Source organism: Acomys minous (genome assembly GCF_964271855.1).
Source record: "Acomys minous genome assembly, chromosome: 1".
Lineage (NCBI taxonomy): Eukaryota > Metazoa > Chordata > Mammalia > Rodentia > Muridae > Acomys > Acomys minous.
The window spans coordinates 92,858,023-92,880,727 of record NC_140483.1 but is presented as its reverse complement, the minus strand read 5'-3'; the positions used below and the strand labels follow the sequence as shown (position 1 = coordinate 92,880,727).

The 22,705-nt window shown below is 37.5% G+C and overlaps 1 pseudogene across 1 annotated transcript; it reads left to right on the top strand.

Moving 5' to 3' along the window:
* Positions 1 to 20,021: 20,021 nt before the first annotated feature.
* On the top strand, positions 20,022 to 22,121 carry LOC311608680 (cAMP-regulated phosphoprotein 19-like; annotated as a pseudogene). Its single transcript, XR_014783631.1, has 2 exons — positions 20,022 to 20,237; positions 21,764 to 22,121. The product of XR_014783631.1 is annotated as a cAMP-regulated phosphoprotein 19-like (transcript).
* Positions 22,122 to 22,705: the final 584 nt, after the last annotated feature.

The window sequence follows — 22,705 nt, the reverse complement described above, 5'->3', positions numbered from 1 at the left end:
AATGCAGAGTGTGGGTGGACACCAGTCTCAAAACACTCCCACATCTAACGTTCATGAAATGTTGCAAAAAAGATGATTGGAAGATTATAACAGCCAGAAGATCAGGGACTTTGCTGTAAGATTGTGTATCCCAGTAACCTAGGGAGCTATACTTACATAATCTGCCTATCCAAATGTGACATCACCTAATATGCCAAACTCCATGGTGAAAAGCCTATGAAGCTTCAATCCTACACAAAAGAATTATAGGAAACTGAGAATAGCTGGGAATAGCAGAGAAGGTATTCCCCAGGGAGAAGTACATCATCTGTAAGTCAAGTTCCATAGAGTCATTCCTGAAAATATACGTACAAGTAACATTCTATAGAAAAGTAGAGTATACACTGGAATGTATATGAATGGAAAAGACATAAAGAAATAATAAAGAAAATTATGGTAATCATATTATAACCTCAAAAACATAACAAAATAATTAAAATCTAGTTTTCACTATACCTCCTCTAAAAAGCATATATAAGAAAATGATAATTTATTGGCTTGTTAGGGACACAGTAAGATGGTACCACACACTGTGTGGTTACAACAGCACAAATTTATTCTCTTATATTTCTGTAGTCACAATGTATAAAATCAAGTTCCAATGACACCATTCATCTTATGATACTTAAAAGATGAAGGACTTGAAAGGACCTTTTGAGGGGCATACTGAGATTCCATGGGGGTGTCCCTAGCAGAGACTTCCAGCAACAGGGGATTTGGAGCCTACACTCACCATGTCCTGTAACCAAGTGGAGGGACCCACTGATAATACCTTTAACCCAAAATTTGTTTTTTCTACAGTAAGGGTAGGTATAATTTGGAGTAGAGATTGAGGGAAAGGCCAACCAATGGCTTTACCAAATTGAGACTCACCCCATAGGAAATAGCCCCAACCCATAACACTTTTAATTATACTCTATTATACTTCCAGAGAGTGGCCTAGTATAATTTTTTTTCTAAGAGGCTTTATCCAGTAGCTGACAAAAAGAGATGCAGAGACCAATGGCCAAGCAATAGGCAGAACCAAGTGAATCTCATGGAAGAGTTGGAGGCAGGACTGAGGGAGCTAGAGAGGTCAAGGATACCACAAGAAGACTTACAGAGTAAATTAACGTGGGCCTATGGGGGCTCAAAGAGACTGAATCACCAACCAAAGATTATGCTTGGACTGGACCTAAACTCCCTACGCATATGTCATAGATGTGCAGCTTGTTCTTCATGTGAGTCCCCAAACAATTGGAGAAGGGGTGGGGTGTCTCTGACTCTGCTACCTTCATTTGGATCCCTTTCCCCTAGCCAGGCTGCCTTGACAGGCCTCCATGGGAGAGGATGTGCTAAGTCCTGCTGTGACTTGATGAGCCAGGGTTGGTTGTTACCCATGGGATGCCTCTTATTTTCTGAGGAGAAGAGTTAGAAGGAATGGCAGAGCTGGATGTTCAGGTGGGAATGAAAGAGGAGGTTGTGGGGGCTTTAATCAGGCTATGAATTAATTAAATAAATTAACTAATGAAGAAGAAGAGGTGGAGGAGGAAGAACGTCCTTTTGATCTTCTTCCTGGCTAGCTTCCAGTGTGATTGTAAATTATTGATAATCTGTGCCTTGAAGGTGCTGCAATACACTCCCCTCCTATCTTACATATGAATATTGACACCACTTCCTTTTTACTGTATGTGTGTGAATCTATGTATGTGTTTTCTCTTTTTATAAGAAAACAAGTCATATTTTATACTCTATTTTAAAAATATTACATTTGTTACTTCAATAATTAGAAAGATGATCAGAACATGAAACAGATATCTTATGATTGGAATAATATCACAACAAAGGAGCATGAAAAGGATAGCTAGCATGTTTGGCCATGGGAAGATGTTTGAGATATAATATCTATGAAGATGAAAATTCTTTCAGACACCAACTGCTTACTTCCATACATGTGATAAATAAATGAATGTTTTAAATTTTTTATTATTTTTCTTTTTTTACACATAGATTTATATTATTAACACAAATACAATAAACTACGTACAGCAAGAAGAACCATGAAAGAATGAGGAGTTATATAAATATTACATTCGTAGTGTTTTGGCTATTTGAATTTGGAGACCTTGAAGAAAACCTCTTTCCTATCTTGGTGAGTCTAAATTCTGTAAATCAATATATATTATTTCTCATCTCTATAGATATATAAGGTAAAATAGATAAGGACTTCAAAAACCTCAAAGACTTAAAGAATATGACATTTAAAGAGGTTTTAAGGGATTCTTCGAAAACAAGAAAGGTTAACTCCTGTCAACGCCATGCCTACATCAAAGAAGATGATGAGAATCAAATAAAGGATTTCAAATTATCTGGTTTTTGCTATTTGGTTTCAGCAATCTTGTTAGATTATGATGCTCTGAGAAGTCCAAATGTGTTAGTACTCTCAGAACAAAGAAACAGTATCCTAAACTTAATTTTTTTTAGAAAAAGGAATGAGGAAAGAATAGATCTGTTGAAAACTCCTCAATATAAATAAATGAAGGCAAAATTTGTTTTATAAATACTGAATAGTAATACTTTTTATAGATACTGTCAAAATAATCAGTGATAACTTATTTTATGTGAAAACTTTTAGAAACTTTTAAGTTGGTAAAACATATTCAACAAAAAGATAAACAACATTATGTAAGGATTTTGATTATTTTTTAGCTACTAAAAATTCTACTGTACATGTTAGTGATATACTTGTGGTCTGTGGTATGCATGTGGATGGGTTCAATCACAGCACTCAGGAGTTAGAGGCAGGCAGGTATATAAATGTATGGCTATCTGCTCTACATAGCAATGTTTTAGACTAGCATAGGATACGTAGTGTTACAAGACAAAACTAAAAACCAGACAACCAGCCCCAACAGAATATAATTCAATGGCAATCACATCACTTCTCATTGATACAGTCTTTTTAATATATTTTATTAATTTATTCATATTACATCTCAATTGTTATCCCATTCCTTGTCTCCTACCATTCCTCCCTCCCTCCCATTTTCCCCTTACTCCCCTCCCCTATGACTGTGACTGAGGGGGACTTCCTCTCCCTGTATATGCTCATAGGGTATCAAATCTCTTCTTGGTAGCCTGCTATCCTTCCTCTGAGTGCCACCAGGCCTCCCCATCTAGGGGACGTGGTCATATGTGGGGCACCAGAGTTCATGTGAAAGTCAGACCCCACTCTCCACTCAATTGTGGATAATGTAATGTCCATTGGTTAGATCTGGGTGGAAGTTCCAAGTTTACTGCACATATTGTCCTTGACTGGTGCCATAGTTTGAGCAGGACCTCTGGGTCTAGTTCTGCCCATCATAATGTTCTTCTTATAGTTTTCTAGGACTCTCTGGATCCTTCTATTTACCCATTCTCCCATGCTTCTCTCATCTAGAGTCCCAATAGAATGTCCTCCCCTCTGTCTCACTTTCCTGCTAAGTGTAGACTTTCATGGGACATATTCCTTGGGCTAGTGTCCAGATATAAGTGAATTTATACCATTTGACTCTTACTGTGTCTGGGTTAACTTACTCATTATGATAATTTCTAGTTCAATCCATTTGTGCATATATTTTGGAAATTCCTTGTTTTTAATAGCTGAGTAGTATCTCATAGTGTAAATGTACCACAGTTTCTTTATCCATTCTTCTACTGAGGGACACTTAAGCTGTTTCCATGTTATGGCTATTATGAATAAGGCTGCTCTACCTCCTTAGTCATCAGGGAAATGCAAATCAAAACAACTCTGAGATTCTATCTTACAACCATCAGAATGGCTAAGATAAAAAATTCAAGTGACACTACATGCTGGTAAGGATGTGGGGAGAGAGGAACACTACTTCATTGCTGGTTGGAATGCAAACTAGTGCATCCACTTTGGAAATTTATTTGGTGCTATATCAGAAAACTGGGTATAGGGCTTCCTCAAGACCCAGCTATTCCACTCCTTGGAATATACCCAGAAGATGCTCCAGCAAACAACAAGAAAATTTGCTCAACCATGTTCATAGCAGCCTTATTCATAATAGCCAGATACATTCTTTTTGATGGTTCTATTTAAAATTTTTCTTTTAAAGTTACAATATGAAATCTCTTGATTATTAACTTTAAAACTAAAGAAACCTAAATTTGTTATCTATTATTAATGGAAAATCTTAAATACCTGAAGAGAAGCAAAATTTTAAAATATGTAGTATTGGAACATGTTCACAAGATTCCACTGTGACAGTGACCACAGTCAAGGCAGTATTCTGTTCTACGCTAAAAGTATTCATTCCTATGAAGGGGAAAGAGGGACAGAAACAGAGACAGAAAGAGAGTTAGAGAGTTAAACCAACAGACATAGAGAAACTGAGAATACTTGTGCTTTCGATGGCAGAGTACAAGGATGTGTCTTTTTTTTTTTAGTGAACCTTTCTGGGACTGAACTCAGGTTGACAGGAATGCCTACGGTAAGCCCTTGTGCTTGCAGAGGTATATTGCAAGCCTTACAAAACAAACTTTGAAAAAATTTCTACTCATTCTTTGATATTTAATTAATCTATACAATGCATTTTCATCATGTCCACATCCAGCTGACTTGTTACAGCTCACCTTTGGGCGTTTTAATCCTAATAAGTTTATACCTGATCTCTAAAGCTCATTTGCTTTATAAATACTGAATAATAATACTTTGTGTAGATACTGTCAAAATAATCAATGATAACTTATTTTATGTTAAGACTTTTAGAAACTTTTAAGTTGGTAAACATGTTCAACAAAAAGATAAATAACATTATGTAAGGATTTTGATTATTTTTTGGCTACTAAAAAATTCCGTTGTACATGTTGGTGATATACTTGTGGTTTGTGGTATGCATGTAGATGGCTTACACTTTCAAAAGTGCACTATGTACCATTAGTAGTTCCCATAGGCACATGAGTACAGAGTCAGTCACTGAAGGATGTGTAACCACCATAACTCATTCCCAAAGGAAGGTGACCTTTTCTACAGTAGCTTTAAACTTCCTCCATGGGTGAAGGAAGGGCTTAGGTGTCTTGAACCTTCCCTGATTCCTGCTGGAATTTTGGATTGTTTAATCTTTTTCAGGATGTTTGCAGATAATCGGCACTGCACTGCTGTGAACACATGAGTGAAACAACTATGCCATACTCATGGTACAGCATTTGTCAGTACTCCTTTAAATCCTGTTCTCTTACATTCCTTCCATATTATACTATATTCTCTGAGCTTCGAGTAGGAGGAAGGGTTGCTATAGATGTCCCATTTAGGACATCAAAATACTCGTTCTCTGCACTTTAGTGACTTATGCATCTTTGTGATGCCACTGTTCATAGCAAAAAGGAAATTGTCTAACCAAAGTTAAACAACTATGGGTGTAAGTATAAATATTCAAAAAAGGGATGTTTTTGCAAAACACTAGGCTTGCCCTTAGTGCCTATGACTTCACCACTAACTTTTTTACAGTATGAGGCATAAATTCCATCATACAGAGCAGGCCTAAACTCTAATAAAAAGCAATTGACTACCACTATAACAGTAGCATCACTATCACTCCACTGAGAACATCTCTCCTGGAAGATTGACACTAAAACATCAGAGTCTAGCATTGACTAAGACCATTGATGTTTCCAATGAATCCCCAGAGGATTATCACGGCACTTTCAAAGCCTCAAAAGATATCAAGCAAGTAAAAACATTATCAACTCAGTATAAAATTAGTTTGTCTATATCCTGCAACCAAAACTTAGGGTATCTTCATCAGTCCAGAACTGACAAGTAGTTATGTTGGGCCATTAGGAGCAATAGTGATGTCTTCCCCTAATCAACAGGTGGGTACCCCCATGCTTGACACTGAGGTTTTCATTTAGCTGCCCATTCCTTCCATGAGAAATATTGTGCAGAGTACCTTATAAATACATACTTTATTTTTTATAAAATACTATATTGTATAATTAGCTTACAAGTTCATTTGTTTCCTGATATCTTTTAAATCTTATCCTTAATTTTGGTGTATCCACACAATCCCTTACTTCCTTCTCTTCCGTATATACAATCCCTAATTCCTGCTTAAAATTTCAGCCATCAGTATTCCTCCTTTTCATATCGCATGTGTCCCACTATCCCATCCAAGTTCATTTTCAATGAGGTTGCAAGATAATTTTCAATATGTTTCTTACACTCCATTTATTTTGGCTAAGAATATTACTTTTTTGTGTGCCCTAACCCTCTAATCATTCCCTACTTAAAACTTTCTGTTTTAATCTTCTCCCTACTTACTTTCCTTCCACATATATCCTACTGTCTTCTAATCTTTAATGCATCTATTCAAATGTCTCTTTCCTAGTTTCCTGGCATCTCTACATAATAAATATTCAACCCACAAGACAAAAACTTGATGATAGTGTAAAGGGTGATTTTATTTCATCAGAGTAAAGGGGGAGATGAAATTTATACCCAAACTGTACAAATTCATGGCTTTTGCTGAGTCCAGAACATATATTTCTCTGTTCTAACTATTCCTAGGTCTAGGGCTAGAAGTTTCTAACCTCTGTGCAATCTAATCTTTGGTAAGCCTGGACTTGGAAGTCTTCAGCATCCTGATCCGTTGGCTTACCTAGGTCTAGATTGTTTTCTGCCTCTGAGTTTTAACTGCTGAATAAGTTCACCCTTTCTGGTTCTTTCTGAACTCTGCCTGGCTGGTTCAACTCAGCTCTTCTTCCTCAAAACTTTCCATGATGACTGACTCAAACTAATTCTCTCTGCTTATTGCTGAATTGCTTTCCTTGGAAAAACTGCCTCTGAACTCCGTGAACCAAACTACACTGGCTCCTTTGGTTGTAGGAACTGAACAGAACTGCATGAACTCAACTGAACTCAAGTGAACCGCACCAAAGTGAACTCTCCTCCCTGTCCTCTTTTCATAAGAGTGGACATATCTTGTCGCTGATTTACGCTATCTACTCTTTCCCTGATTCATCACTTTGTCTTCCCATCAATAATAGGCGACCTTCAAACATGCCTGCCTCCTCCTATGAAACAAATCTTACTTTCATTGTTTAGGAATAAAAGTATGTACTAAGGATGTCTGTATTAAAGCCAGATCATACTGTAATCTGGGTCCTGTCTGCATTCCAGGTGGATCACATAGACCGAGAAGGTCTTTAGATGTGATTTTTTTGCTACATAAATATGCTATTGATTTTTTTATTTATTCACATTGCTGAAAATGATTCTGAACCCTCAGATTTCATGGATCTCTTGACATCATTTGTATATCTAATCATATCAAATACAAATAGGGACATCATGACTTCTTTTTATAACTGAATTTTTTTTATATATTCTCTTGTCCTCTTTCTATAATAAGACTTGAAGCCCCAACCAGGGACCAGGCATAGACTTGACCTAGGCCTCCTACACATGTAGCCTATGAGCAGCTCAGGCTTCATCTGAGTACCTTGGTAAGGGAAAAGGGGGCTGTCTCTGACATAAAATCTGTTGTCTGCTTTTTCATTACTTCTTCCAGGTCGGGCTGCCTTTCTAGGTTACAAGAGAAGAGGATGTGCTCAGTCTTAATGTGACTTAATGTTTTGGGGTAGGTTTGGGTTCCCCTTTTCTGAGGAGTAGAGGAGGCAGAAAGAGAGAGAGTGGGACTGGGAGGAGAAGATGGCAGGGGCTATGATTGGGATGTAAAGCTAATAAATAAATTTAAAAAGAATTTAATCAGTGTAATGAATGTGTGTGTGTGTGTGTGTGTGTGTGTGTGTGTGTGTGTTTATCTTGATGAAGGTACTCATATCTTGATCCTGATATAAGTGGAAATGGTTTGAGTTTTTCTATAGTTAGCATAAGATTAGCTATAGATTTGTTCTGTATAAATTTTATATGTTGTAGTGTGCTCCTTACATCACTAAGTTATCCCTGCCTTTCATCTTGATGGGATCCTGGATTTAATCAAAAAGATTTTCCATATCTTTTGATGTTTATATTTGAATGACTTTATGTGTTGAGGTGCATTTACCTAGTTATATAATTTGAAAAATTCTCGGATATTCTGAAATGACTTTCACTCATGCAGACTGTTATTCTTGATGGGAATTTACATTGGTTTGTGAACAATAAAATAGGAATATGTGCTTCTAATTTATAAAGGAGATTGAGCTGTAATTTTGATTTTTTTGTCATGTATTTACTCAGGTTTGGTAAGAGTGATCTCTTTTTTCTTAAAAGGAGTTTAGACTTTATTTCAAATACATTGAGTAGTTGAAGTTTCCCTTTTTTTATACCTTTTTAAATATCCTGGTGGAATTTGGGATTGTTATAACCTATTGCTAAATATTTTATAATAGAAGATCTAATTACAGCATCAATCATGTTTCTGGCTACAGATATGTGTAAGTTATAATCATTTTGGTTAAAATTTTGCATGTCATATGCATCGGCAAATTCATTTTCTTTTAGAAATCCATGTTTAGTGAAATATATGGTTTCCAGGAGACATCTGCACAATATTGGTTTTGTGATGCAGTTCTCCATTTTCTAAATCACTACACAAGCCACAGAAGATTATTTGAAATCAGAATATTTTCCTTTTCAAGTTGACACCTTTATACATCTTATTCTCTTTAAATAAAATAGGAAAACACAACTATTTGTCTATATTTATAAAAGCTATTTTATATTTTTAATTTATTCTTAGATATCATCATGTTACGTAAAGATGTGAGGCAAGATTTTCTTAGATTTGCACATATTTATTTCTTATCACTTTGCATTTGTCACAGCATACACTACCTGAAAGTTGCAATTGAGGAACTCTTCAAGATAGCAATTGAATAATGGACATGTATATTATAATCTCCCTGGAATTAAAGCACTTTTGATATATGGATTTAAGGCAACAAATTTAATTTATGTATGCATTAATTTTTATATCATTTAGAAATGTCTGAAATAAATAATTTAAAAGGCAACTATTATTGTTTGAAAGGTTTACAAATAGGGTGAATTGTAAGGCAGATTTCATTTGGAGTCATGCAGAATTTTTTCTTTTATAGAAAAAATATTATTTTCTCATATAATATATCCTAATTATAGTATACCCCCACTCTTCTCAGTTAATCCTCCATCTCAATTACCCTTTGGATCCATTCCCTTTCTGTCTGTCATTAGAAAAAAGCAGGCTATTAAAAAATAACAACCACACACGACAAAATATAATGTTATAAGGTAAAGCAGAAACCATTAAAGTTAGGCAAGGCAATTCAACTGGAGGAAGGGAGTCCTAAGAGGAGGCACAAGAGTCAAAGACCCACCCATGCTAATAATCAAGTATCCCATAAATCACTAAGCTAATATCCATAATATATACACAAAGAACCTGATGCAGGCACATGTAGGCTCTGTGCTTGCTGCCTCAGGCCCTTTGAGCTTAGGTCCCTTGCTTAGCTGATTAAGAGGTCCTTCTTCTTCTGATGTCGTCCATCCGCTCTGACTCCTACCCTTCTTCTGCTTCCTCTTCCTCTGAATTCCCTGATCTCCGAGGGGAAGGTGTTGTAAAGTAGTTGTGCCTTTCTGTCACTAGGGCTAGGATTCCTATATGGACACTGCTTCACCTTTTCATTTATTTTTGAATCCACTTTCAGAAACTTAATATATTATTCATAAAGAAATGTAGAAAATGTGCCAAACACACACTTACTTGAAATTTATATACGATAACTTCCAGCAGATAGCTTATTATTTATTTATACCTATCTATGCATTTAAGAAGTCATGTGTTAACTAAAATGCTAAGCCATTCATAAGTGAATCCTGGAACTTTCTATATTTCACTGTTAATACCATACAATGTATCTCAATAAAGAACATAATGTATCCATGTAAACTTACCAGATACCTAGTTCATGTGTATCTTTCTCCTATTGTATTGTAACTAGAGTATAAGGTAAATGGCATACAGAGACTGTATTAAACATTCACACCTGTACAACAACACCCAGCTTCAGTCCTTGATGTAAAATCATAAAATCCACATTCACAATCAGATATTCTTTTGGCATATGGATTTTCTTAATGATAATAAACTACAAAGCAATCTACAGATTCAATGTGATTCTCATCAAAGACCAATACAAATTTTCGTGGACCTTGAAAGAACAATTCTTACTTTCACATGAAAAAAAAACCAGAATATTTAAAACAATCCTGTACAATAAAAGCACTTCTGGAGGTACCTTTATCCCTGATTTCAAGCTGCTCTACAGAACATTCAGATCTCTTTATAATGGTATGTGGGAAAAAGTTTAATAATTGTTGGAAAAATATACAAATAAAGTGTCATTCCAAATATTAGATAATGATAATAAAAATACTGTTCAACTACATAAAAATTATAAATAATGCAAGTAGATATTGAATTCTCCAGGAGAGAATATATCTAAATATTTAAGTGAGGATTTCTTCCCAGAAGAGTAACAGGACATAGTAGGGAGTCTTTGATAAGATGCAACAATATTCATAAATCCTTTCGAATGCTTATGCTTTTATTTTCTGAGAGTCTGCCATGTAATACTGGAACCTGTTATATGAAGACAGTGCTATGTGTTCCGATCCCCTGGTAAAGGGCTTTAGGCTTCTGGGAGAAGAAAAATCAGATTTTTTAGACTATCAGTGAGCCCATTCATAGGTTCTCCAATTCAAACTGAGTATAAATAAGCACATGTATGTAAAAAAAAAAAACTAAATGGGCTCAGTAGAGTGTGTGTGAGAGAGCGGGCAGTGAGTATGGATATATACACACATATCTATCTATCTATATATGTATGCAATACACAGATAGATATGTATGTGTAACTATGATAATAGAAATTTTCAGAAGTTGTCATGAACTTTAAGAGACAAGGGAAGAGTTGAAATAGGTAAGACACACAGAAATGATGTAAATAGGATACTTATGCATTAAGTCCTCAAAAATGAAAACATTTAAATAGAAGAATTGGTCTATTTAGTAGACACGCCAACCCAATGCCTATAAATTGTCTTTCAGGCAACTTCATTTTATGGAACAGAGAGCTGCCAGTGTGTAAACTGGGAACTGAAAACTAGACAGTAAGCTAGTTTCCCAAATGTTAACATCGCAGGGATGAATTTGTGAATATAAAGCAGTAACAGAAAGGCTAGAGATGTAGTGGAAGTTGAAGACAGAAGTGGGCTTCTCAAGGTGATTTTTAACAGAATTCGTTTCATTACAGTCATGTTTAAGGAAATCTCCTTTCAGCTGAGCACATGGCCACACAGTAGAATTTCTGAAACATGCCTAGATGTGGCTGTGCATGGGGATGGCTGCTGATATAGCTGGATGTGGCTGTGGATGGGGATGGCTGCTGAGGTAGCTGGATGTGGCTGATCATGGGGATAGCTGCTGAGGTAGCTGGATGCTGTTGTGTGTGGTGATGGCTGCTGAGGTAGCTGGATGTGGTGTGCACGGGGATGGCTGCTGAGGTAGCTGGATGCTGTTGTGTGTGGTGATGGCTGCTGATGTATTACACTAATACTTTTTTAGAGTGACAGCACTCTTTATGATGTATTACACTAATATTGTAGTTTATCACATGAACAGAGCTCTGATGATGCATTGCAGCAATATATCATCAAAGCAGTTGTGCTTATTTTCTTTCTCACTAATCTAAGTCAAGACCAACATTTTTCTTTTTTTTTTAAAGTAAATATATTGCTTTTCAGTATATTAGGTAAGAAAAAAAGATCTTTGAGAAAAGATGTGACACTTGTAGTTACTTTACATATACAAATGACTATAACCATTTAATCATTTTTGATACCTAATATTTACATCTTATAAATTTGTCTTAAATGATAGCATATTCTGTGGAGTATTGTTTTACATGATCTGGAAAAATTATATATATATATATATATATATATATATATATATATATATATATATATATTGGTTCAATGAGTGTAATGTTTACCTAAAAATCACTACAACAAATTAATGAAAAACAAAACAATGTTCCATCATGAAATTTTTGAATTGTGATAAGCAAATGAGGTTATAAGGGTAAATCATATTAAGAAAATTGAAAACAGGCATTTTGTAAAGCTTTAAGTTCTCAATTTTACCAGTCATTTTGGTACACATCTTTAATCCCAGAACTCAAGAGGCAGAGGTAGGTATATTTCTGTGCCTTTGAGGCCAGCATGGTCTATATAGTAAGTTCCATGATAACCAGGCCTATGTAGAGAGAAACTCTCTCTCTCAAAAGAAAAAAGTTTTATATTTTTTTAATTAATGAGAAAGCTTTGTTTATTATATGATTGTCTGATTGCATGATTAAAAGAATGGAAAAGGGTGAATAATTATGGATACTGGAGAGAATATATTTTATATTATACATATTTTATATTTTTTTATATTTAAGGTATAAGAAAACAAAGGAAGAGACTAGGCAAGGAAAATCACATTATGGAAAATTGCAAGTTTCTTAAAGTAAGAAGTCAGGATCAGTTTGAAAAATAAAGGTATAATTTTAAGTTATCATTACACAAATGTCTTTAGAGAAGGAGCCAGACAATGCACTAGAATCCTCCCTCCCTCCTTCCTTGCCTGCTCCCCTCCTCTTTCTCACACCCGCTCCTCTTCCTTCTCTCTGTTTAGACAGGCAATTGTAGACATGCTGACCATGAACTGGCTGTGTAGTGGAAACTGGTCTTGAACTCCTCCTCTTTCTGCATCCACTCGCAAGTTCCAGGTTCACAGTGAGGAACATGCCTGACAATCAATTTCTCCCTCACATTCATTAGAAGAAAAGAATATTACATGTTTAAAATTTGTGATATCATTTATATATATAATATTTATAATATATGATATTATATATATATGAAAATGAATCACCATAACTAAACTCATGTAGGTTACTTGCAAATAAAAATACATAGCAAGGAAGGAAACAGCTAAAAATCTAAGGATGCACCCTTAACTTGATTTTTACATGAATCATGTCTATAAAACTTTAAAAATGCAAAATTAAACACAAATTTCAGATTTAGCAGTTTTATATTCTATGTGTTTATTATCAAAACTAGTGCCATAGTCTTAATGGTAGTAAATTTCAGTTTTGGTTGTACATAAAATTTTCCACACAATTAAAATTATACATATGTGCTAGAAAGACAGTGCAAAATACATTTTCAGTTTTATTGATGATATTTATTTGTTTAGCAAATAACCTACCTAAAGGTTATTCTGCTAGTCCTCAATGGTTTATCTTCACTCAAATGACAGTATTAAAAAATGTAACATATGATCATATAATGTTTCAATGAGTAGAAAGCAATAAATTAAACCAAAATATTCAGATGTAGAAAACTTATACAAGTAAAATATGTGGATTTAGGGGGGGTCAATATAATTATAATATAGTTTGGAAGATAAACATTTTAATTCTTTGTTATATAAATTTCTATAATATGCACAATTCTCTAGAGTTTGTACCCACCAAACTGTACCTCTTTCATTTATCCTATGAGAAAAAAACTGGTATTACATGAATTAACCTCTTGAGGTCTCTAACCCTCAATTTTATTATCTGAAGAAATGACAGTATGACAGTAGAAATCATATAGACATTGTACTCAGATGGAATAAAGTTGTAAGATGTTCCTTATAAGTTACTGCATAACTTTTATTGAAGTTATATGTTATATTGAAAGTAAAAACTGAAAGTTGTATATTGAAGGTACAAAGGACACTTAATCAGGAGAAACCAGAGTGGAAACCATAGGGCATGCCCTGATTCCTATATGGCTCTTCCAGATGAATAATTCATTCTTATATGTAATGTGTAATCACCAATGTTAAGCTTACTGTGTTCTTGTTTTGTTTTCGGATATTTTTTTTCCTGAAATTTGTTTAGACTTCCATAAATTACTGCTGTATTGTTTTGGGAAATCTTGCTGGGTTACTGATGAGACAATAATTAAAATTACAAAATCGTGCTTTATAACCCCTGTTTTATCAAACATAAGACAGTCACTTTAGAAATGGCATTTGTTGCTAAAACTAGATTTGTATTGCTCCATTTGTGAGGGAAAAAAACTTCATATTGATCCAATATTCAAATAGCTGAAATTCTGTAGTTGTTAGAGAAAAATGTATTCAAGAGTGGTCATGAACATTTTCTCGATAAGACTCCAATGACTCAGGAAAGAAGACCAAGAATTGACCAAAGGTGTTTCATAAAATTAAAAGCTGCTATGCATCACAAAAATCAGTTGCTGATAAAAAGGAAGAATGTGGGATAAAAATCTCTGGCATGGTAATAAGTTTTCTCTATGGAGGGCCCAAGGAATGAAGCTTGACTCTCACTCGGAAGAATAAGTAAAACAGATATTAGAAGTGGATGAGGATCATTTCTAGCTCAATCCATTTGTCCACAAATTTCAGGAATTCCTTGTTTTTAATAGCTGGGTATTATTCCATAGTGTATATGTACCACAGTTTCTTTATCCATTCTTCTCCTGAGGGTCACTTAGGCTGCTTCCATGTTCTGGCTATTATAAATAAGGCTGCTATGAACATGGTTGAACAAATTTTCTTGTTGTGTGCTGGAGCATCTTCTGAGTATATTCCAAGGAGTGGAATAGCTGGGTCTTGAGGAAGCCCTATTCCCATTTTTCTGAGATAGCACCAGATAGATTTCCAAAGTGGCTGTACTAGTTTGCATTCCGACCAGCAATGCAGGAGTGTTCTGCTCTTCCCACATCCTTGCCAGCATGTGTTGTCACTTGAATTTTTGATCTTAGCCATTGAGTGAGTTAACCCAGAAGCAGAAAGACTCAAATTATATATACTCACTTATATCTGCATACTAGTTCAAGGGGCATGTCCCATGAAAGCCTTCACTTACCAGGAAACTGGGACAGAGGGGAGGACATCCTATTGGGACTCTAGATGAGAGAAGCATGGGAGAATAGCAAAGTAGAAACATCCAGAGCATCCTAGAAACTTACAAGTAGAACATTATGAAAGGCAGATTTGGGCCCAGGGGTCTCGCTCAAACTAAGGCACCAGCCAAGGACAATACAGGCAGTAAACCTTAAACCCCTACCCAGATCTAACCAATGGACAGAACACTCTCCACAGTAGAGTGGAGAGTGGGATATGACTTTCTCACGTACTCTGGTGCCTCACCTTTGACCATGTCCCCTGGAGAGGGAGACCTGGTGGCACTCAGAGGAAGGACAGCAGGTTACCAAGAGGAGACTTGATACCCTATGAGCATATACAGGGGGAGGTAATCCCCATCAGGACCAGTCATAGGGGAGGGGAATAAGGGGAAAATGGGAGGGAGGGAAGAATGGGAGGATACAAGGGATGGGATAACCATTGAGATGTAACAAGAATAAATTAATTTAAAAAATGAAAAAAAGATAAAAAAAAGACAGAAATAGGAAAGCAAGCAATGTATTTCATTCAGTAAAGTGGTCGTTTCAAAATTTTCAAAAAAAAAAGTGGATGAGGTGAGTGTACTGGGTAGTAGAGGGAGTGAGGCGAGAACATGGATGGGGACCCAGTACATGAACACTGTAGTGGAAAGCTGTATAGCTTGGCGAGAGACAGGAAACAGATGAGTGGAGTTCCCTGGGACAAGTTGGAGACCTGCATCCGGGTAGGCTCCTGGGAGAATAAGGAGTGACTCTAGGTGAGACTCCTAGCACTGGGGACTGATGTGCCTACCCCCTATAAACAGACAGAACTTCCAATGGAGTAAAAGTGACACTAACCCACACACAAATTTTTTTTTACCCCAAATTACCCTTTTTATAAGATGAGCAGGGCTAAAGATGGAGCAGAGTTTGGGAAAATGGCCATCCCTTTCACTATTAATGATACTGTGTTATGATGGCAGACATGAGACTAGATAACTATTCCCTTAGAGACTCCACCCAGCAACAGATCAAAAAAGATGTTGAGACCCACAGGATTAGATGGAGATCTGGTAATCTTGTGAAATGATGGAAGGAACCAGAGGGGACAAGATCAGAAGACCAACAGAGTCAACTAACGAAGGCGCACAGGTGTTCACAAGAGATTGAACTGCCAACCTACGTGCGCACATGGAATGGACCTAGCCTTCATACGGGTCCCTTAGCAACTAGAGTGGGCAGCTGTCACTTACATGAATGCACTTGACTGCTGTTGGATCACTTTCCCATAGCTGGCCAGCTGAGTCCGACTTCAGTGGAAGGAGCCTCACTTAGTCCTCATGCAACATGAAGTGGTACAGCGGGATGGCACATCTTGTGGGGAGTCTCCCTTCTCTGAGAAGAAGGGGAGGGTTAATAGGGGGAGAGGGTGGGAGGATGGGACTGGTAGTAGAGAAGACTGCCATCAGTATGCAAAGTGAATAAATAAATTAATTAAAGAAAAAAAAGTCAAAATTTCTGCATGTAATTTGGAATAATGATCAACCCAAGACTCACAAAGAAGAATATTTTCTAGATTTATAATAATTTGGAATAACTTAGCTTTTAATAACTTTTACATTTTTATTAAATAGCTTATTTAATATTCATGCATGCATATAATGTGTTTTGATCCAATCAGCTCCAATTATCTTTCCTTCAATTCCTTTCCTAACATCATCCCACTTTTCTATTAAATGTTAATTTTAAAGGTTAATCACACTGAGTCTATTTGTGCTGACTTTACGTGCATGGCCATGAGACTACTTACTGGGGCTTGGAAATCCTCCCAGTGGCCTCCCCTTAAAACACTTACTCTCCTCCTAATAGTAATCAACTGTCAAGAGCTTATTGCATAAAAGAATTTATTCTGGAATTTTGGGCGGCATGATTTTACACAAGCCTTCTATATGCAAGCCATCCACTGTGAGTTCACAAGACAATAGCTCTTCATGTCTGGTAAATGCTTCCTCCTCAGGGACATATTCTCCTTTTGATTTGTACTCTTTCCCATAACTTATCTTCTGTGATGATTCCTAAGCCTTCCTTGTGGGTAGGGTTTGTGATACAGATGTTCTGATTAAAGCTCACCAATCATTCTTTGCATGATAATATGTTTTGGATTTCTGCATTAATCCCCATATATTGCAGACAAGTTGTTCTTATGAGAGTTGAGAAATACATTGATCTGTGGAAATAAAGATAAGTACTTAATGCTGGATGGTGGTGGTGCTTTGTATGTTTTTTCCCCAAGATATATATTATTTTATTAATTTGTTTTTGTTACATCTCAATGGTTATCCCATCACTTGTATCCTCCCATTCTTCCATCCCTCCCATTTTACCCTTATTCCCCTCCCCTATGGCAGTTCATGAGGGGGATTTCCTCCCCCCCCCACTGTATATGCTCATAGGGTATCAAGTCTCTTCTTGGTAACCTGCTGTCCTTCCTCTGAGTGCCACCAGGTCTCCCCCTCCAGAGAAAATGGTCAAATATGAGGCACCAGAGTATGTGAGAAAGTCATATCCAACTCTCCACTCTACTGTGGAGAATGTTCTGACCATTGGCTAGATCTCTAAGCTTTGTATGTTTTTTAAAATTTATTTATTCTTTTAGCTTGGTGATGGACAAACCTAAACTTCTGACCCCAGAGGCTTCTTCCAGTTCTCGAAATTGCTAACCTCAAGCATTTCACCCTAATTCCCAGAACAGTTACATGCAAATTTGCAGATATCAGATGTCCTCACAAGAGGTTCCCCCAGGCCAGACGTCCTAATTTCCATATGGTTTCCAGTGAAAAACAACCCCACCTGCTTTGTGTTTTTCTGCTACTTGGGGTCCTTCACCTCCCGAGTGTTGAGGGACCCTGACACATCAACAATTGGGACTTTTGGTGTGTCAGTAATAAATTTTACCTATACCTCTCAAAAAATTATTTATTCTGTTCACATTACATCCCAGTTGTGACCCCACTCCTTCTGCTCCCCACTCTCTCTACTCCTCTCCCTCTACTCCCCCTCCCTCTGCTCCACCTCCTTCTGCTCCATCTCCCTCTGCTTTCCCCACTCCCCACTCCCTTTGTCCCCCCTTCCCTCTCTCCCCCTCCCTATGCTCTCTCCTCTGCTCCTCGCTGCTCCTCCTTTATCTACTCCCCCTCCCTCTGCTCCCCCTGCTCCCCACTTCCTCTACTCCCACCTCCCTTTACTCCCCCTGCTCCCCTTCCTCTGCTACCTCCTCCCTCTCTCCACCTCCCTCTACTAACCCCCTCTGCTTCCCCCTCCCTCGGCACCTCCAATTCCCACCATCCATTACTCTTCCCCCCAATCCCCACCCCTAGTCCTGCGAAAGGAGGAGCCCTCTTTTTCTGTCATCTGAATCCCTATTAGGACTGCCTGCATAACATCATCTTCCTCTGCTGGGCCACCCTGGGAAGCGAACAAACAGTAGGGACCAGAGTCCATGTCAGAGATAACCCCTGCTCCACTTGAAGACTGATATGACCATGGGCTATATTTGAAAAGGGGGTCTAGTTTCTCTCCATGCATTGTCCTTTGTTGTTCATCAGTCTCTGCAGAGTCCCCCTGGGTCCAGCTTTGTTGGCTTTGTTGGTCTCCTTGTGAAGCTCCTGTTTTCTCCGTGTCCTACTCATCCATGAGACTCCTAGTGCTCTGCTTATGTTTTGGCTGTGATCTTAGCATCTGCTTTGATACTCTGCTGTGTGGAGTCTTGCAGAGCACATCTATGATAGGGTCCCTTCCTGTTCTCTCTCTTCAACCTCTTCAGAGGTCTATTCTATTTGCCTTTCTGAATGTGAATCAAGTGTCCTCCCTAGGGTCCTCCTTGTTATTTAGCATCTTTAGGTCTGTGGATTGTGGTATGGTTATCCTGTATTATATGGCTAATATCAATTTAAAAGTGAATATGTACCAAGTGTGTCTTTCTGGCTCAAGGTTACTTCAGTTAAGATGATCTTTTCTAGTTCCAACTACTTGTCTGCAAAATTCATGATCTCCTTGGTTTTTTTTTGTTGTTGTTGTTGTTGTTTATTTGCTTGTTTGTTTTGATATTTGAGACAGGGTTTCTCTGTGCATCCTTGGTTGGCCTGGACTTGCTTTGTAGACCAAGCTAGCCTCGAACTTACAAAGACCCGCCTGCATCTGCCTTCCAAGTTCTTGGATTATGTGCATGAGCCACCATGCCTGGCTGATTTCCTTGTTTTTAATAGCTGAATAGTGTGTACATGTACCACAATTTCTTAATTCATATTTCAATTGAGGGGCATCTTGGTTGTTTTCTGTTTCTGGCAATTATGAATGCCAGACCATCATTGACCAAATGTCCTTGTTGCATTATGGAGCATATTTTGGGTATATGCCCAGGAGTGGAATAGCTGGGTCTTGAGGTAGAGCTATTTCCAATTTTCTGAGAAAGTGTGAGATTAATTTCCAAAGTGGTTGCACAAGTTTGCACTCCCATCAACAATGCAGGAGTGTTCCTCTTTCTCCACATTCTCACTAGCAGGAGTCACTTACATTTTGCTCTTAGCCATTTTGATGGGTGTAAGAGGGAATCTCAAAGCTGTTTTGATTTAATTTCCCTGATGACTAAGGACATTGAGCATTTCTGTAAATGCATCTCTAGTATTCAATATTCCTCTATTGAGAACTTTGTATTTATCTCTGTATGAAAGTTTTTAGCTGGACTATTTGATTTATTTGTCTGTAGTTCCTTGAGTTCTTTATATAGTTTCAATATTATCCCTTCTTGGATGTACGGTTGGTGAGGGTCTTCTCCCAGTCCATAGGCTATAGTTTTGTTCTCTTGATAGTGTTATTTGCTTTACAGAAACTCTTCAGTTTCATGAGGTCCCATTTTTAATTGTTGATCTTAGAATCTCAGCTGTTAGGTCTGTAGGCCTTTAGTCCTGGCACTTGGGTGGCAGATGCAGGCAGATCTCTAAATTTGAAGCTGGCCTGATCGATATAGTAAGTCACAGAACATCTAGAACTACACAGAGAAAGCCTGTATCAAAAATAAAAACAAAGAAAATGAAGAAGAAGAAGAGGAAGAAGGAGGAGGAGGAGGAGGAGGAGGAGGAGGAGAAAAAGAAGAAGAAGAAGAAGAAGAAGAAGAAGAAGAAGAAGAAGAAGAAGAAGAAGAAGAAGAAACAACTTAAAGGTAGTCTATTTCTATATCTACTTATCAGAATAATAATCCTAAATTTTCCCCTAGACCTACCTATATGCCTAGGCTACCAAATATTTTTATAACTGTTAAGAATAAAAGTTATGGAGTACAACTTTAGAAATGTCTTTGTATCTAACTTGATAGAGGTTGGTTACACTCATAATATTTTTTAGCATTGCTGCACTAGTGGAGACATTTTGTCAGGTCAGTCAATACTGTAGTTACAAGGGTTCACAGTTGAGTAAGAGTCATTATAACTTTTTTCCTGGTAGCATGTATAGAAACTTTTACCAGTACAAAACTTAGCCAGGAGCAATGAAGCTCAGTTGATCCAGCTTTATTGATCAATGTCTACTGACTAGCTGTGTGAAATCTTCAGCAATGTCTTACTGTCAAGTTCTGGGGAAGGAGGAGTCAAGAGCAATGGTAATAAACCACAGCAGTTTTTCGAGTTTTACAAGAATCCACTGACCAACAATTTGAAAAAAGGAAATATACATGATATTTTGTTTTTATTTGGAAGCCAATGGTGTCTCAGGTGTCATTGGCTTCAAGTAATTTCATATATTATCTTATTTATTACTTATGGCAGCAAATTTGAGGTCTCCTTGCGATGACATGTATAAAATATGCTTTTAATTATGTTTTATCACAAACATTTGTGTGTATCTGTCTAAAATGTTCTTTTCTATAGTTCTTCTTAAAGTATATTTTTAAACTTACAGCGCTGTCTTTTGCTTCAATGACCCTCTAGTCTCTATTTACCTCTTATTATTGGAGTTTCAGTTCTGTATGACCATGGCTAGCTTGTCTTTTGTTTAAGTAGGTTCTAGGGCTCTAAACTCTGGTTTTCAAATTTACATACCAAGTACTGTTCCCTACTGAACCATCTTTCTATCCCCTGCATTGTTTATATATATATTTTTCCAAGTAATCAAATTATAGATGAGGTAAACAAAAATGTCATATATAACCCTTTAGTAAAATACAGATTAATAAACTTGTTTCTTGTATGGTGGTGAGCATGCTTCAGTCTCACAATATCAAGAACAAACATATGTGTAGTGGGGTGAAAGAAAATGGCCTCCATAGTCTCATAGAGAGTGACACTATTAGGAGTGTGAACTTGTTGGACTAGGAGTAGTGTTGCTTGAGGAAGTGCGTCACAGTGGCAGTGGGCTTTGTGGTCTGATGCTCAAGCCTGGTAAGTGTGTGATAGTGTTTTACTCTTGCCTGCCAATCCAGATACCAAACTCTCAGCTACTTCTTCCCTCCAGCACCATGTTTGTCTGCATGCTGCCCTGCTTCCTTCCATGACAATAATAAACTAAACCTCTGAACTGGAAGCTAGTCCTAATTAAATATTTTCCTTTATAAGAGTTGCCACGGGGGCTGGAGCCCAGGGCCCATGTTGTCACAAGGCTACAGCCACCAGCCATGCAGACAGTCTGGCAGGCAATAGACAGAGAGTGCTTTTGCCCCATGGTAATCAGTTTTCTCCTGGTGATCTTCTGCAGAAGGGGCACCATGTCAGCGGAAGTTCCAGAGACAGTGTTGGCAGAGAAGCAAAAGGAAATGGAAGATAAGGTAACTAGTGCAGAGAAAGCTGAAAAAGCAAAGTTAAAAGCAAGGTATGCTCACTTGGGATGAAAGCCTGGCCACACTGACTTTTTAAATGAAACGACTGCAGAAAGGACAAACTATTGATCTTGGGAATTACAATATGGCAAAAGGAAAGATAGAGAACAAGCAGCTTCCTGCTGCAGCCCTGGATAAGAAAGAGGCCACGGGTGACCACATTCCCACTCCCCAGGACCTTCCTCAGCAGAAACCATCCCTGATTGCTAGCAAGCTGGCTGGCTGATTTAAAAGGCTGAATTGGGGAAAAAAATAACGGCTATGGACTTTTCCATGGCTAAGAAAAGGCATGGAGGTTATGTGTGTTTCAGGAGTGTCCTTGCTTTGAAGTCCAGAGACCACCACTCTACGAACCTGTGAAAACTCGATTTTGCTCGAGACCCCAATATGTTGGAGATGCCAAAGTAATGGGATACCTGACAAGCAGAGCTGCAGAGCAGTTATTGAACCAGCACAGGAAAGGAAAAGAGAGAGAGAGAGAGGAGTGTGTTTCAGTTAACAAAGTTGGAAGGAGCTGGAGATCTGAAGAGCACTTTGACAGCTTATAGAGATGCAGAATTTGGAGGCTGATTTGACGGAGTTTGGCCTTGCTTTGGTCCAGTGTTTCCTCACTATGCTCTCTTTCTTTGCCTTCATGATGGGGATGTCTATTTTGGACCACTGTATATTTAAAGTAAGCCCTTTGATTTAAGGGGTTACAGATAAGAGATTACCTTGAGTCTTTGAAGAGACTTTGGACTTTTAAACAGTGTTGGAACTACAATAGACATTCACAGCAATTCTCATCTTGGAGGTTTCGACTCATTTGGGGTCATGTGTCA